This window comes from Trichomycterus rosablanca, chromosome 27 (genome assembly GCF_030014385.1).
Source record: "Trichomycterus rosablanca isolate fTriRos1 chromosome 27, fTriRos1.hap1, whole genome shotgun sequence".
Taxonomy (NCBI): Eukaryota; Metazoa; Chordata; class Actinopteri; order Siluriformes; family Trichomycteridae; genus Trichomycterus; species Trichomycterus rosablanca.
Genome location: NC_086014.1, coordinates 3,972,849 through 3,987,032, shown reverse-complemented (window position 1 = coordinate 3,987,032; position 14,184 = coordinate 3,972,849). Strand labels below are relative to the sequence as shown.

General features: G+C 43.7%; 1 long non-coding RNA gene across 1 annotated transcript; it reads left to right on the top strand.

Annotated features, from left to right (window-relative positions):
• Positions 1-8,563: 8,563 nt before the first annotated feature.
• On the top strand, positions 8,564-10,721 carry LOC134304057 (uncharacterized). Its single transcript, XR_010007742.1, has 3 exons — positions 8,564-8,727; positions 10,501-10,556; positions 10,660-10,721. It is a non-coding gene; the product is annotated as an uncharacterized LOC134304057 (long non-coding RNA).
• Positions 10,722-14,184: the final 3,463 nt, after the last annotated feature.

The following is a 14,184-nucleotide window of genomic DNA, read 5'->3' as shown; positions in this document are numbered from 1 at the left end:
CTTACAGCAAGAAGGTCCTGGGTTTGATCCCTAGGTGGGGTGGCCCGGGTCCTTTCTGTGTGGAGTTTGCATGTTCTCCTTGAACTCCGGGTTTCCTCCAAGAGTCCAAAAACGTGCAAGTGAGGTGAATTGGAGATACAAAATTGTCCATGACTGTGTTTGACATGTGTTGGTCGTGTGAACTGATGAATCTTGTGTAACGAATAACTAATAAATAAATAAGGGTGGGGTCAGAGCGCAGGATCAGCTATTATACGACACCCCTGGAGCCGAAAGGGCATGACAGTGGCATGACGGAGCTGGTATTTGAACCCACAACCTTCTGATTGATGGTCAGTAGCTCTACCCACTGGCTTACCACTGTCTCTAATTGTTCCACTGTTGATGGCTACTGGAGTTATTCAACACCTTATCAAAAGTTTATGGACCATGCTGTTTTGCATGCTGGAACTGAAACACATCTAAGTGTTTTTATACCTCAGTGGGTAGCACTGTCGCCTCACAGCAAGAAGGTCCTGGGTTCGATCCCCTTTTTGTGCTGGGTTTGCATGTTCTCCCCGTGTCTGCGTGGGGTCCAGGGTGTTACTGTGTGCCTTGCGCCCATTGAAAAGCTGGGATAGACTGTCTTTCAAAATCACAGACAGACAGATTCCTAAGTTCAAATAAAAACTCCAGCTCGACTGTAATCTCCGCTGACCGGTGCCATGTGTTCGTGACGTGTGTGAGCTCTTGACGGGTGCTAAGATGACATTCAGAAGTGGCGTTAGGAGAAAAAAAACGGTGTCGCTCGGACTTCGTTCGAACCGTTCTGCTTGGCATGAATCAGTGGTGCCAATGTCTTTAATACCGCGTGACTCAACACGGCAGCGTTTCTGCGGGGATCAGTGACTGGTGATTAGTGTTGTTTTGTTTCATTTTTAAACATCTATTTAAATTAAGAGGATATGTGGAAAATTATTTCATTGTACTGTACATGCCGTGTATATGTATATTATGGTACATACACTTCTCTATGTTCTCTATGGACAGTGGTAGCCTAGTGGGTAGAGCTTTGGGCTATCAACCGGAAGATTGGCGGTTCAAATCCAGGCTCTGCTATGCAGCCACTGTTGTGTCCTTGAGCAAGGCCCTTAACCCTGTCTGCTCCAGGGGCGCCGTACGATGGCTGACCCTGCGCTCTGACCCCAGCTTCCAAACAAGCTGGGATATGCGAAGAAAGAATTTCATTGTACTGTACACCTGTGTATATATTTGACAAATAAAGTATATCTATATCTTCATTTTTTTAAATAATGTAATGTCTTTATGAGATAGAGCGCTTATCGTTCTCTAAAATTGCTGTTGTTTGTTCTCTAGTGGCCGGATCTGTGGTTCTCTATCTGCCATGTAAGTGTTTTTTTACCCCATTTACCACATCTTTCACCCAATCTAATCAGTACCGTTTTCCCTGTTGTATTTCTGGTGCCATTTGTACCACACATTGGACAGACTGAGCTAAGAAGAGAATGAGGATAGAAAGACCACTATCCTTCAGGGCACAGCTAATTGTGTCTGTCTGGGTGCTCAGTCAGGTCACTAGCACTCCCTGATCACCGGGATCATCAATGTTGGGCTAGTTAATTACACAGGTGCACTACCTGAGCGCTCATGTACGTGTTTTGCGCCAAGGACGCCAAGGGGTCATTCAGTTTTCTGACCCCTCTAAACTGATCCCCATGTGGGCAATTCAAGTGTTACAGCAGCTCCAGCACAAAGTAAATACAAATAGGGTGGAATAAAATAACTGTGACTTAAATGAGTATAAATAACTATAACTAACTTCTAGTCAGAAGTCGTTGGCATTCCACCCTTTCATGGCTCTTTGATTAGGTGCACTTTCTTCTTTTTTTTTTTTTTTAATGCATTCTTTTTCTCCCCCCAATTGCCCACAAGCAGCAAGCTGAGCAGCAAGCCGTATGCATCTCATCACCCACACATTGACGAGTGTGGCGCCACCTAGCGTTGCGTGTGGTGAGACACACCCTAAGAGCACTCCTTCCTCATCTCCGTGTAGGCGCCTTTAATCAGCCAGCAGAGGTCGTAACCGCACCATTCTGACAGAGAGAGACCCACTTCCGACCTAAATCCCGCCCGTCTGAACAACAGGCCAATCGTTGTTCATGTGGCCGCTCAGCCTCGGTCGGTAAGGCAGAGCTGGATTCGATACGACGTATTCGAGATCCAGCTCCGGTTGCGTGCACTTTATTCTTAGTAGAAAATATTCTGTGTTTAAAACAAAAGGTGTTGGTTTAACAGCAGGAAGATTGGCACCCTGGCCCCCCTACAGATCGGCAGATCGGCATCAGCCCTAAAGATGGGCACCCTAGCGCCCCTACAGGACAAAATTCCCCGTATGAATTCTGCACATTCAAATTCTCTAACTGCCCTCTCATCTCTTGCCCTGAGCTCTTTTTCTTTCCCCGTTTCTTGTTTACATCTCCCCAAATCAAAGGTACCCCATTCGAGTCCTGGAATGTCGGCGGCTGGCACACTTCTGAGTTCCCTGCCCTTATAAATACCCGATGAGTTAAATATTTGAACAGAAAGGATCACACTCTTACTGAACTCTGTGTGTGGGCATCTGCTTTAAATATCCTTCGCCTCATTGTTGTCGTGGAAACTAAACAGCACGTGCAACATTGGGCATAGCGGCGATTAAAGACGTTCTGTGTTCCGGATCACGCGACCCCAGCGCCGCCCCTTCTGCTAAAAACCCTGACCTTTCTACAGTTCTACCCTATGTAATGTCATGGCCTAATGCTGATAGAAGATAAAGATGGAATGCTCGAGCTGTTGTTTGGAATTCTGAGAGCTTCGCACGTGAGACAGAAAGCACGGTGGCTCTGTGGGTAGCACTGTCGCCTCACAGCAAGAAGGTCCTGGGTTCTATTCCCTTGTGGAATGATCTGGGTCCTTTCTGTGTGGAGTTTGCGTGTTCTCCCCGTGTCTGCATATACAGTATATACTGTATATATATATATATATATATATATATATATATATCCACTCTATTAGACACTCCTACCTAGTTGGTTTACCTTGTAGATGTAAACCTTGACGATCGCTCATCTATTGCTGCTGTTTGAGTCGGTCATCTTCTAGACCTTCATCAGTGGTCACAGGATGCTGCCCACGGGGCGCTGTTGGCTGGATGTTTTTGGTTGGTGGGCTATTCTCAGTCCATCAGCGCTGCTGTGTCTTATCTACTCATACCAGCACAACACACACTAACACACCACCACCATGTCAGTGTCACTGCAGTGCTGAGTGACCCACCACCTAAATCATACCTGCTGTGTAGTGGTCCTGTGGGGGTCCTGTGGGGTCCTGACCATTGAAGAACAGGGTGAAAGGGGGCTAACAAAGCATGCAGAGAAACAGATGGACTACAGTCAGTAATTGTAGAACTACAAAGTGCTTCTATATGGTAAGTGGAGCTGATTAAATGGACAGTGAGTGTAGAAACAAGGAGGTGGTTTTAATGCAATATCTATCTATCTGTGATGGATCAGAGCTGTTGGTGGCATGAGTGGTCCTCTACAATATTAATCATGTGGTTTTAGTGTTACAGCTGATGGTATATGTTCTATAAAGTAAACATTTTAATGAATAATCCAGTTGACAGTCAGTAAACAGGTTTTCAGATCCGTTCACACTACGGTGAAGTGTGTTGGAGTGATTGTCCGTGGTGATTAGACCTGCGTCAATCATGCAGCAGTGACGATTTGTTTTTCACCACCGGCACTTTTTCCTTAACCACCGGCACTTTTACCTCACACCTTTATGAATCATCTGAACAGGTGTATGCTGATACAGTAGCATGACTTATTCCCGTAGGTTTCCTATCCGACGTTAGCAATGTAGAATATTCTCCAAACCTCAATTAATTTGGTCATCCCTGCCCAGCATCATGCTGGCTCCCTTGCTATGTACTAATTAAAAATATGAGTCAACTGAATCCTGGGGCAGGTAATGAGCGCCACACTTGCATTCCCGCTAATTAGCTATAATTAGAGCCTTTTTTCCCCGTCCATTATGTAAAATCCACCTTGGATGCTGGGAATGGCTTGCTCGGTAGGAGGGGGTGTTGGCTATCTGTGAGGGTGAAATCACCTTGGAAAAGGAAGGCCATTGTTTGAAGTGAGAACGGACATTTGTTTTTTGTCATGTGTTACAATTTGTCAGCACCCCTGCATGTAGCACACTTGGGTTAAGGTTGGTGTTATAAATGTAACAGCATTAAGTCTTTTATGATGCTGGATCAGTGTTAGGAACCTTGAGACTCTGTTTTGTATTGGGGGTGCTTTTAGAGTCCAGGTCTTCGTCTTGACTTTCCTTTTCGGCTAATTTTACAGGTTTTTAACTGGGGCTTAGAATGACCACAGGGGACTAGGATGACCATAGCAAAAGCTTGATATTGTTTTTATGTGAATTTGGGCAGGACCCATTTTTTACAGCCAGACAGTGACTTCAAATCTCCTGGTACTTTATATGGTCCATGATGCCATGCATGATCCAGAAAGGATCGCCCAGTCTTTGGAGAAAAAGCTTCATTAAAGATGGCTATTGTTTTAGAGTGGTATGTCTGACAAGCTCATGGTCAGGTGGCCACTTACTTTTGGCTGTACAGTGTATTAAGTAGCATCTAGCAAATCTCAGACGAACAGATTTAGTGATATGTTGATAAGAAAATGCTTCCTTCTGGAATGTCTTGCTAGTACATGGTTTACAACGTATGTGTGGGGGGTCTAACTGTATACTTAATATGTTTGTGAACCCAAAATGGTAAAATCGTCTGTAAATTTGAAATGGCTTAAGGAAATGAGCCCTTGGCTAAAAGAATTGTAATGATGATTATATAATTACATAACCACAAGTTATAATAAATAAAATGAAATGCTGTTAATTGTGGACCAGATTCTGTGTTGAATTAAGCCATTTTGTATTAATCACCACCGACTGACTGACGATGATTCACCATGAAAATTATGTTTCTGAGAATATTATGCAATTCATTATATTCATATAATATATAGTGGTCGCCATATGTATATTAATTACCCATAAAATCTAATGTATGGATGAATATAGATGGATGGATTGATTGATAGATACTCTAGATAGATTGAAGGATAGATGGGTGGATGGGTTAGTGGGTATGTGGATGGAGTGACAAACAGACAGGCAGGCAGATAGATAGGTGATGGATGGATGGATGGATGGATGGATGGATGGATGGGTGGGTAGGTAGGTAGGTAGATAGGTGATGGATGGATGGATGGAGGGACAAACAGACAGGCAGGCAGATAGGTAGGTGATGGATGGATGGATGAATATGGATGGATGGGATAGATAGATAGATAGATAGATAGATAGATAGATGGATGGATGGATGGATGGATGGATGGATGGATGGATGGATGGATGGATGGATGGATGGATGGATGGACAAACAGACAGGCAGGCAGATAGGTAGGTGATGGATGGATGGATGGATGAATATGGATGGATGGGATGGATGGATGGATGGATAGATAGATAGATGGATGGATGGATGGATGGATGGATGGATGGATGGATGGTAGATAGATAGATAGATAGATAGATAGATAGATAGATAGATAGATAGATAGATAGATAGATAGATAGATAGATAGATAGATAGATAGATAGATAGATAGATAGATAGATAGATAGATAGATAGATAGGTGATGGATGGATAGATAGATAGATTTACAATGTCTAACCATTGGGGGGGCACATATCAGTGGATGGAAGGATGAATAGATAGATGGATAGATTGAGAGATTGATTGATTTACAATGTCTAGCCATTGGGGGCCACATATCAGTGCACACGTAGTGCTGGTCCCATGCCCAGTTAAATAGGAGGGTTGCGTCAGGAAGGGCGTCTGATTTAAAAACTGTGCCAAGTGAAACACACAGTCAAATAATCCACTGTGCCACCCCTTGAATTTATTTGTACTGTACTTTCCACTGTTAGGCCAAAACATTAATTATAATACATTGCATTGCATTACGTTCTTTCATGACGTGGTGAATCATTATGGATATCCCACATCGTCAGTCAGTGGTGGTAATAAATCCTGACTGGCTTATTTTAATACTGAATCTGCTCCAAAAATAACCGCTTTAAATTTTCTTCATAATTATAACTTGAGGTCTTTTTGGCAGGTACGTAAAGCATCAACACATTAAAAAAAGCAGCGTTTCTGTGTCTCAAGGGGCCTCGAGCCAGTGTTTCTTACACGGTGAGTCACACACTGGCATTATTAATGGGCTCAGGTGGTATTTACATGACATTCCAATATACTAGACATGGTAGCACAGAGATGTTCACGCCTCCCTGATGCTCCTGCCATGTAAGCGCTTGTTTTAACATGATTTTAATCTGTAATGGTGTATTAGAAACCTGTAGGCAACAAGCTACTAGGTACTACTACCAGTATGGCTGTGTACAGTCAGGCTGGGATAGGTGTGTGTGTGTGTGCACATTCCCTCTGTGAGGAGAATCACCCTGCTGCATGAATCTGTCAAAATAAGTAAGCATGGCCATGTTGGAAGCAGCTAATGGGTTTTAATGCACTTGTGTTGTCCCGCTTTCCTCCTCTCACACTGCATCTGATTAGTGCCACCTCATCTGTCTTCCAGTAGACGGAGTGTGTCACCCTGAAATGTACCCACCAATTTCCTTCTTTATGCTATTACCATTCGCTCACGTTCCCGTTCTATTACCGACACGGCTCGCCCAAGTCTTATTCATAGTCTCGTAGTGTGTGTGATCGTTTCTACACATTATTTCATTACTCAGTTCCTCTTCTATTAATAGATCTGGGTGATGTTGCTATTAGAAGAATTTGTGTCGATTATTTCTAATTATTTTCACCAGCGAGGTTGCAGGTTGAGAGGTAGAAGCAAGCCAGAGGATTCCCACATTAACTGGAAGAACATGTGAAACTCCTCGGCTTGCTCGACAGGGGGTTTTGGTCTGTCGGTCCTGGATTCTGTAAAGTTGCTTTGAGACAATGTCTATTGTAAAAAGCGCTATATAAATAAATTTGACTTGACTTGACTTGAATATAGCTGGGTGCTGATGTTGCTCATGAAAGGCCAGTTCATTACAGAGCTGTTGAGTGGAGCTGAGGTCAGTGCTCTGTTCCGGCCACTGGAGTTTCTTTAAACCAAGGTTTATAGTCTTTACAGTCATGCTGGAGCAGAAAATGACCTTCCCTAAACTGTTGCTGCAAGGTTAGAAGCATATCTTCCCTTATATAACTAATTTATCATACCTGTTAGCAATCACTGTGGCTGAAAGACATGGATTCAAATGTTAGAAGCGGTGTCCCAATACTTCTGTCCATGTAATGTTGGTCTCATTTGGTCACACTGGTTGACATGAACCTGTGCAGCTGTCAGGCACTACCACTGTGCTAATAGAAATGCTTTAAAGACAAGGTGATAGTGGACAGTACAGATGTCTGCATGGACACAGGTTCACTGCTGTTTTATGCTTAACATGATCTCAGCAGTATTAGGCTGTTTTGTGAGGTGAGGCTGTTAGTTAAGCTGTTGTAAGCAGATAAAAAACAACGTTTGCACAGAACGGATGTTCCAAAGTACCACACTTTATGTGATGTGACTAGAGCAGTATAAAGGGAGGCCCACAGTTCTGTTTCTTGTTCTTCAGCTTGTCCTTTGCTATAAGAACCCACGATCGTGCCAATAAATTCTCTGACCCAGTCGACTCTAATCTTTGTTTTCATTCGTCATCTCACCTTATTTTTCCACGACACTCCACAATTACTCCCAGTAACATGCCAGTAGGTGGATTGGCTACTTTAAATGACCCCCAAGTGTAAATGAATATGCATCAGTAAGTGAGTAAATGTGTCACATTCAACATTAAAGCAGCCGAAGGTCACATGTTTGACCTCAAGGAACGCAACAAACAAATAACTGGCCATGTCTTTGGGTCAAATGGGACAATCGAGACAATCGAGACCTCTGCTGTCTGGTCGAGGTGCATGCACTAGTGGGGGGGGCGTACGCCATACGGTCCTCTGTGAGACTCCGTCACTGGCAGGTGAAAATACGTCGCCACTAACTACACGTGTTAGAAAGAAGGCGTGATGGTCTCAGCTTTTATCGGCCAACCTGGGGGTGGTACAAGCACCAAAAGAAATGCAACAGAGGAGTCAGCAATGATCAGATTTGGTGAAATATGGGTAACATGGACCAAAAAAAGAAAGAAAAGGCTTGTAGCATATCTAATTTTATGGCTAATTTAGGGATCATTTATATCAGCACGAGTGCTATCAATTCCCGGGGGCTTTTTGGCAACCTGTACTTGTCACATTTGAAATGCGAGATGCTAGACAGTCCTCCTATATACCCTCATTAACACCCAGCCATGTGAATGTGTTGTATGTGCCACTGTTCGTGCAGGATCTGTGAATGAGGCCGTGTAACATCGATTAGCTCTGTGTTCGCAGTCTGCTGCTCCTCCCGACCAATCTCTCAGCACCTCCAGCTTTGACGTCTTTACCGACAGCCAACCAAACTCCTGCGAGTCCGGTCCACGCCTTCGCGCCCATCATTCATCCCACAGAGGCGTCCGGCGTCCAATCGCCAGCCGTGCCCAGAAGGACGGGCGGAGGAGCCAATCAGGTACGCGTGACGCCACTAATGACGCAGAGGAGAGAGTCTCTCGTCAGGTACTTCATAAGCTATTTTTCGCACAGTCTCTCTCTCACGCATCCCCTCCCCTCTCTCATCACACATCCCGTACATGGTACAGTCCTAGCTATAAAAAGATTTCTGAATGAAGGCAAGGCTTTGAGGTTGCAGCCATTTGAATGAATTTTGTGAATGACGCAGAGCCCCGTGGCCTCATGGGAGGCGGACGGAGCCCAGAGGACGAGGCGGCCATGTCAAGAGCTCAGCTGGGAGTCCCTCCACCTTTCACTGACTTCCAGTTAAAAATCCGCTAATGACCGAGGGGAAAACAAGAGAGGGAAGGAAAGAAAGAGAGATGCTAATGACTAAATGACTCTAAATAAATCAGTAGGTGAAGGAGTGCCCTGTGTGGAGGCTTGAGATCATCTGCAGCCTCCGTCCACGTCCTTTCTTCTCCTGCATTTCTGCTTGTGATGTTTTATTAAACGGACCTTCCAGCAGTGTCGAGGGAAACGAGCGGATCCTGAAGGCGTTCTTCTGGACAGTACAGAATGTTCTGTAATGTCTAATTTGTGCATTGGCACTTTGGGATTTGTCTGCCCCCTCTCTCTGTCAGAAGAATATGGGTCAATACAGATACAGTATGCATAATGTTAATGAAATCATTGATTCAGTCCTTATCAGCTTTTTCCTGGTCTGTGATGGGACTGGATCCAGCCCTAAAAACACCCGGCATGAAGTGCCAGTACATCCACATAAACATAGCACATAAGCCCATGCAGCCCATTCATTTACATACTTAGTTTACCTACTAGACTCCTTGGCCTTGGCCTTGCTCTAACAGTCACTGCGTTCACAGCATTAGAAGGTGCTAAGCGACTTACAAGTGTGATTGAATACAATTCGTGCAATTGAGGATTGAGGGCCTTGCTTTGGGGGCTTTAACCAGCAATCCACTGATTACTAGTCAGATTACTAGTCCAGTACCTCAACAGCTGAGCTACTACATCTACGTACCTTCAGGAATTTCAAATCCTCAGTGGCACTATCAGCCGGTCAGGTGTCTACATACAGACATGACATGGTTATGTCTGAGGGATGATAGCTAGTCGAAGCCCGGCGATAGAATAGTGGCCTGCTCGGACCTAGTGATTCCCACCACGACCCTGACCCGGGATGAATCGATGGTAAAACATGAAAGCGAATGAATGTAAAATCAATGTATTGAATTATTGATTCAATTATTAACTGCTTTAACCTGGGGGTGGCACGGTGGCTAAGTGGGTAGCACTCTTGCCTCACAGCAAGAAGGTCCTGGGTTCGGTCCTGGGTTCGGTCCTGGGTTCAATCCCCAGGCCGGGCGGTCCGGGTCCTTTCTGCGTGGGTTTTTTTCTCCACAGTCCAAAAACATGCAGTCAGGTTAATTGGAGACACTGAATTTCCCTATAGGTGAATGGGTGTGTGTATATGTGTGTGTGTGTGTGCCCTGCAATGGACTGGCACCCCGTCCAGGGTGTTACTGTGTGCCTTGCGCCCATTTAAAAGCTGGGATAGGCTCCAACACTTTCACAATGAGGGGTTTCAAACACACACTGTAAATTATGTCAGATTCCTCAGACGATTGCCAAGGATCAATCTCACGTTGCTCAGCAGCACCCACTTCACCAGCTGTGCCACCACTCTGCCCACAACAATATATAAGATAAAACAGACTTATTCCTTAGTGTTGAGTTTATGCTCATCAAGCTGCTTTTGATTCTACAGGTTTGTTTTTGGTACAGTGAGGAAATGAAGATCTGGCCAAACTCCATCTAGTAGAAGTAAGTAAGTAATCAGAAATGTAAGAATTCCTTCATCTGATTAGATCCATAATGAGGCGTTTTAGTATCAGGAGTTTTTAATCTACAGTATTTCTGGCTGTAGGAAAGACTCAAGTGCAGCTCTGGTGCTAAATAAGCGTGATAACTGAGATGGACCGCACTGCTGCTGGTGGTAAGTGCTTTACAAAGTCGTTAGCATGTGTCAAAACTTGCTCGTCTGCAAACCCAAGAACGAAACTTAAACTGTTGTTGCTAACATCTTTGCATAGCGAACGTGCTAATTTTTCCAATGTGCCAAATGCTATTGCGAATCTGTTACCACGTGTACTTTTCAACTCTGCAGAGTGGCCAAACACACACACACACACACACACACACAGTGGCTGGCTGGGCACATCTCGGGAGGATACAGCCGCCGGGACTCCCAGAGTGATGTCAAAGGAAGTCCTGTGTGTGTGTGTGTGTGTGTGTGTGTGTGTGTGTGTGTGTGTGTTTGTTTACCATCTGCTAAGAGCATATCATTAAGAAGAAAACACTATAAAGCAAATTAGTATATCACTCACAAATCCAAACTATTTCTATTTATTTCATCACAGCTGCTCTCAAGCTCATAATAACTTGCTTAGCTAGTTATCTAGGGCAGAAGGTGACCAAGTAATGCACCATACACAGGACTCTCATCCATTTCCATAGTTACCCATATTCGTCTTTTACGTACCTGTGGGCGGATGCCCTTTGACTGACTGTCCGGCTCATTTGGAAGCTGGGGTCAGAACACAGGGTCAGCTATTGTTTGGCGCCCCTGGAGCAGAGAGAGTTTAGGGCCTTGCTCAAGGGCCCAACAGTGGCTGCATGGCAGAGCCGAGATTGGAACCCTTTGATTGACGGCCCAAAGCTCACTACCCTCTAGGCCACCACTTTCCCATATTATATATCATATATTGTGTGTATATTATTGATGGTAAAACAGCTGTATGGCATTTACATGAATGAAGTCGTCTACATGAACGTTAGTGTGTGTACGCCAGGGCCAGAGCAAAAGAAAGTAGCTAAAAGTAACCAGTCAGCGCGGCGGTAAACACCGCTGGGCGGGTGGCGGAGGGCCGCAAGGATCCTGATCGGAATCATCTCCCTCACGGCGGGAGCTTTGCTTGCCTTCCATTATCCTCCTCTAAGAAAATTACCCGCCGTCCACCGGGGCCTGTAATATTCTCAGCATCACTTCTCAGCTCTCTCGTCTCCCCCTCCCCACTTTCACGCCATGCAGGGGGTTGGCGGTGTAGCGGTTCAGGGGTGAATTGAAAAACACGGGGCTCAGCCGTAACGAGTGCCCTCGGGTAATGACAGGTTTGGCTGGTCTGCAATTTACTCCTCGTGTCGAGCTCACTCGAGCGTGGAGGAGAACAGGCCTCTCCGACGAAGCCGTTCCTCTCCGCGCCGCTGCCTCCCCTCCGCCGCCGGCGAGGCCGTTCCTCGTTCCTTTTGTCATCCGGCGCGCTAACAGGACAGACAAGCGTGAGCTTGTCCGCTGCCTGTAATGGTTATCACGCCTGTCTCTCGTGGTTCGCTTGGTTAAGCACTAATTTCGTTCGGAGATGGGCTGGGCAAACACTGCGCTAGTGAAAATCCAGCAGGAGGGACTGTGGGGACCTGACGCCAGACCTGTGAGGCGGAGGCGGGTCTGAGGTCGTACATACACGGGTCAGGGGGTTTAGGAACTAGCATATGCAGCAGTTCAATTTCATTACTGTCCACGTGTAGAGGAATTAATTATTAGGATTTTTTTACAATGTCAAATCTTTGAAGAACTTTTATCTTACGGCAGTTTTACAGAAAAAATTACAGCAACAGAAAACAAATAAATACAGAAAAAATACAACAAAAAATACAGCAAAATTACAGCAACAGAAAACAAATAAATACAGAAAAATACAACAAAAAATACAGCAAAATTACAGCAACAGAAAACAAATAAATACAGAAAAATACAACAAAAAATTCAGCAAAATTACAGCAACAGAAAACAAATAAATACAGAAAAAATACAACAAAAAATACAGCAACAGAAAACAAATAAATATAGAAAATTCTGAAAAAATACAGAAAAATTCTAAAAAAAATACAGAAAAATTACAGCAACATAGAAAACAAATAAATGCATAAAAAATACAGAAAAATTACAGCAACATAGTAAACAGAAAAAAAGGATAGAAAACTACTGAAACAATTCAGAACAATTACAGCCATATGCTTGTGGTTCACAGAAAAAAAATACTAAAAAAATTACAAAAATACTACAAAAATACAGCAAAATTACAGCAGCTCAGTAAACAGAAAAAAAACAGACAAATATACAGAACAATCATAGCAACATAGTAACCATAAAAAATACTGAAAAATTCTGAAAAATACTGAACAAATACAGAAAAATTACAGCAATATAGTAAACAAATAAATAGTGAAATATTTCAGGTAAATAATTTTGAAAAAAACTGAAAAAATACAGAACAATTACAGCAACATGCTTCTGGTTTACAGAAAAAATACTGAAAAATTCAGAAAAATACTGAAAAAATATTGCAAAAATACAGCAACATAGGAATAAAAGGAAAATAGTGCTTATTAGAATGATATTGAATAATAATAAGAGTAAATATTAATAAGATAATTAAGGTGGTGGTGGTTTGAAAGTAACTAAAGTGATTTGAACATTTTTTTTTTACATAATATTGAAAGTATAGAAGTTCTGAGCTTCAGTGTTTAGTTTAGTGTTTAGGTTTTTAATCTTTTGAAGACGTTGAGAGGCTCGGACAGACAGATGAAAACTTGTTCCACATCATTTTAAGCATATCTAAATATTAAGGGGGCCGTGCCGCCCCAATGTACAGTTTACTGTGATTAGGGTTTTGTATACTGTAGGTAATAAAAGAAATTGCTCCACGTCTGTTTTGTGAGCTATGACTTGTCACCCCTAATAGGTTCCAGTACACATTAGCCCATGTTAGATGTCCTGTAAAGTGGTGAGGCTCATTTAAGTGTGCGTGTTTCTACATTAGCCCAATAAATCAGCGCAGACCGGGGACAAGAAAAGAGTACATCGGAGGATACGCTGCCCAGTTGCTGTTGGCTGCAGGCCAGAGGGGTTTTTAATGGCTGACCTGGCCCCTCATTATGGCCTGTTAAACCCCTGACCCTCCTCTGACACACTTCCTCCCCTGTTCCTCTCACCGCTATTGAGAGAGACGTCGTTTCTGGCAGCCATCCAAGGCACATCCAATCAATTTCTCTTAATAGGAATGTGATTGTCTGTCGGTGCTGTGTATCAATCTGAGGGACACCCCGCGAAGTGGACATAAATCACATAAAGCCAGAGAACATACAGCCATTTACAAACGGGTGGACGGGTCGACTGATGGACGGACAGTCGAGTGAGGGTCAGACATTGACTGATAACTGGCTTTTATTTTTGAATTGAAAACACAAATTGCTTGACCTCTTAAGGGATTAAGGCATAAGCGTGGACTTGGTTGTTGAAGGGCTAGCAGGTTAAAGGGTTGGGTTATGATAAAAACAAACAAAAGCTAGAATGTCCCTTTGGATGCACATGTCAGAGAGGACAGATGGCTGG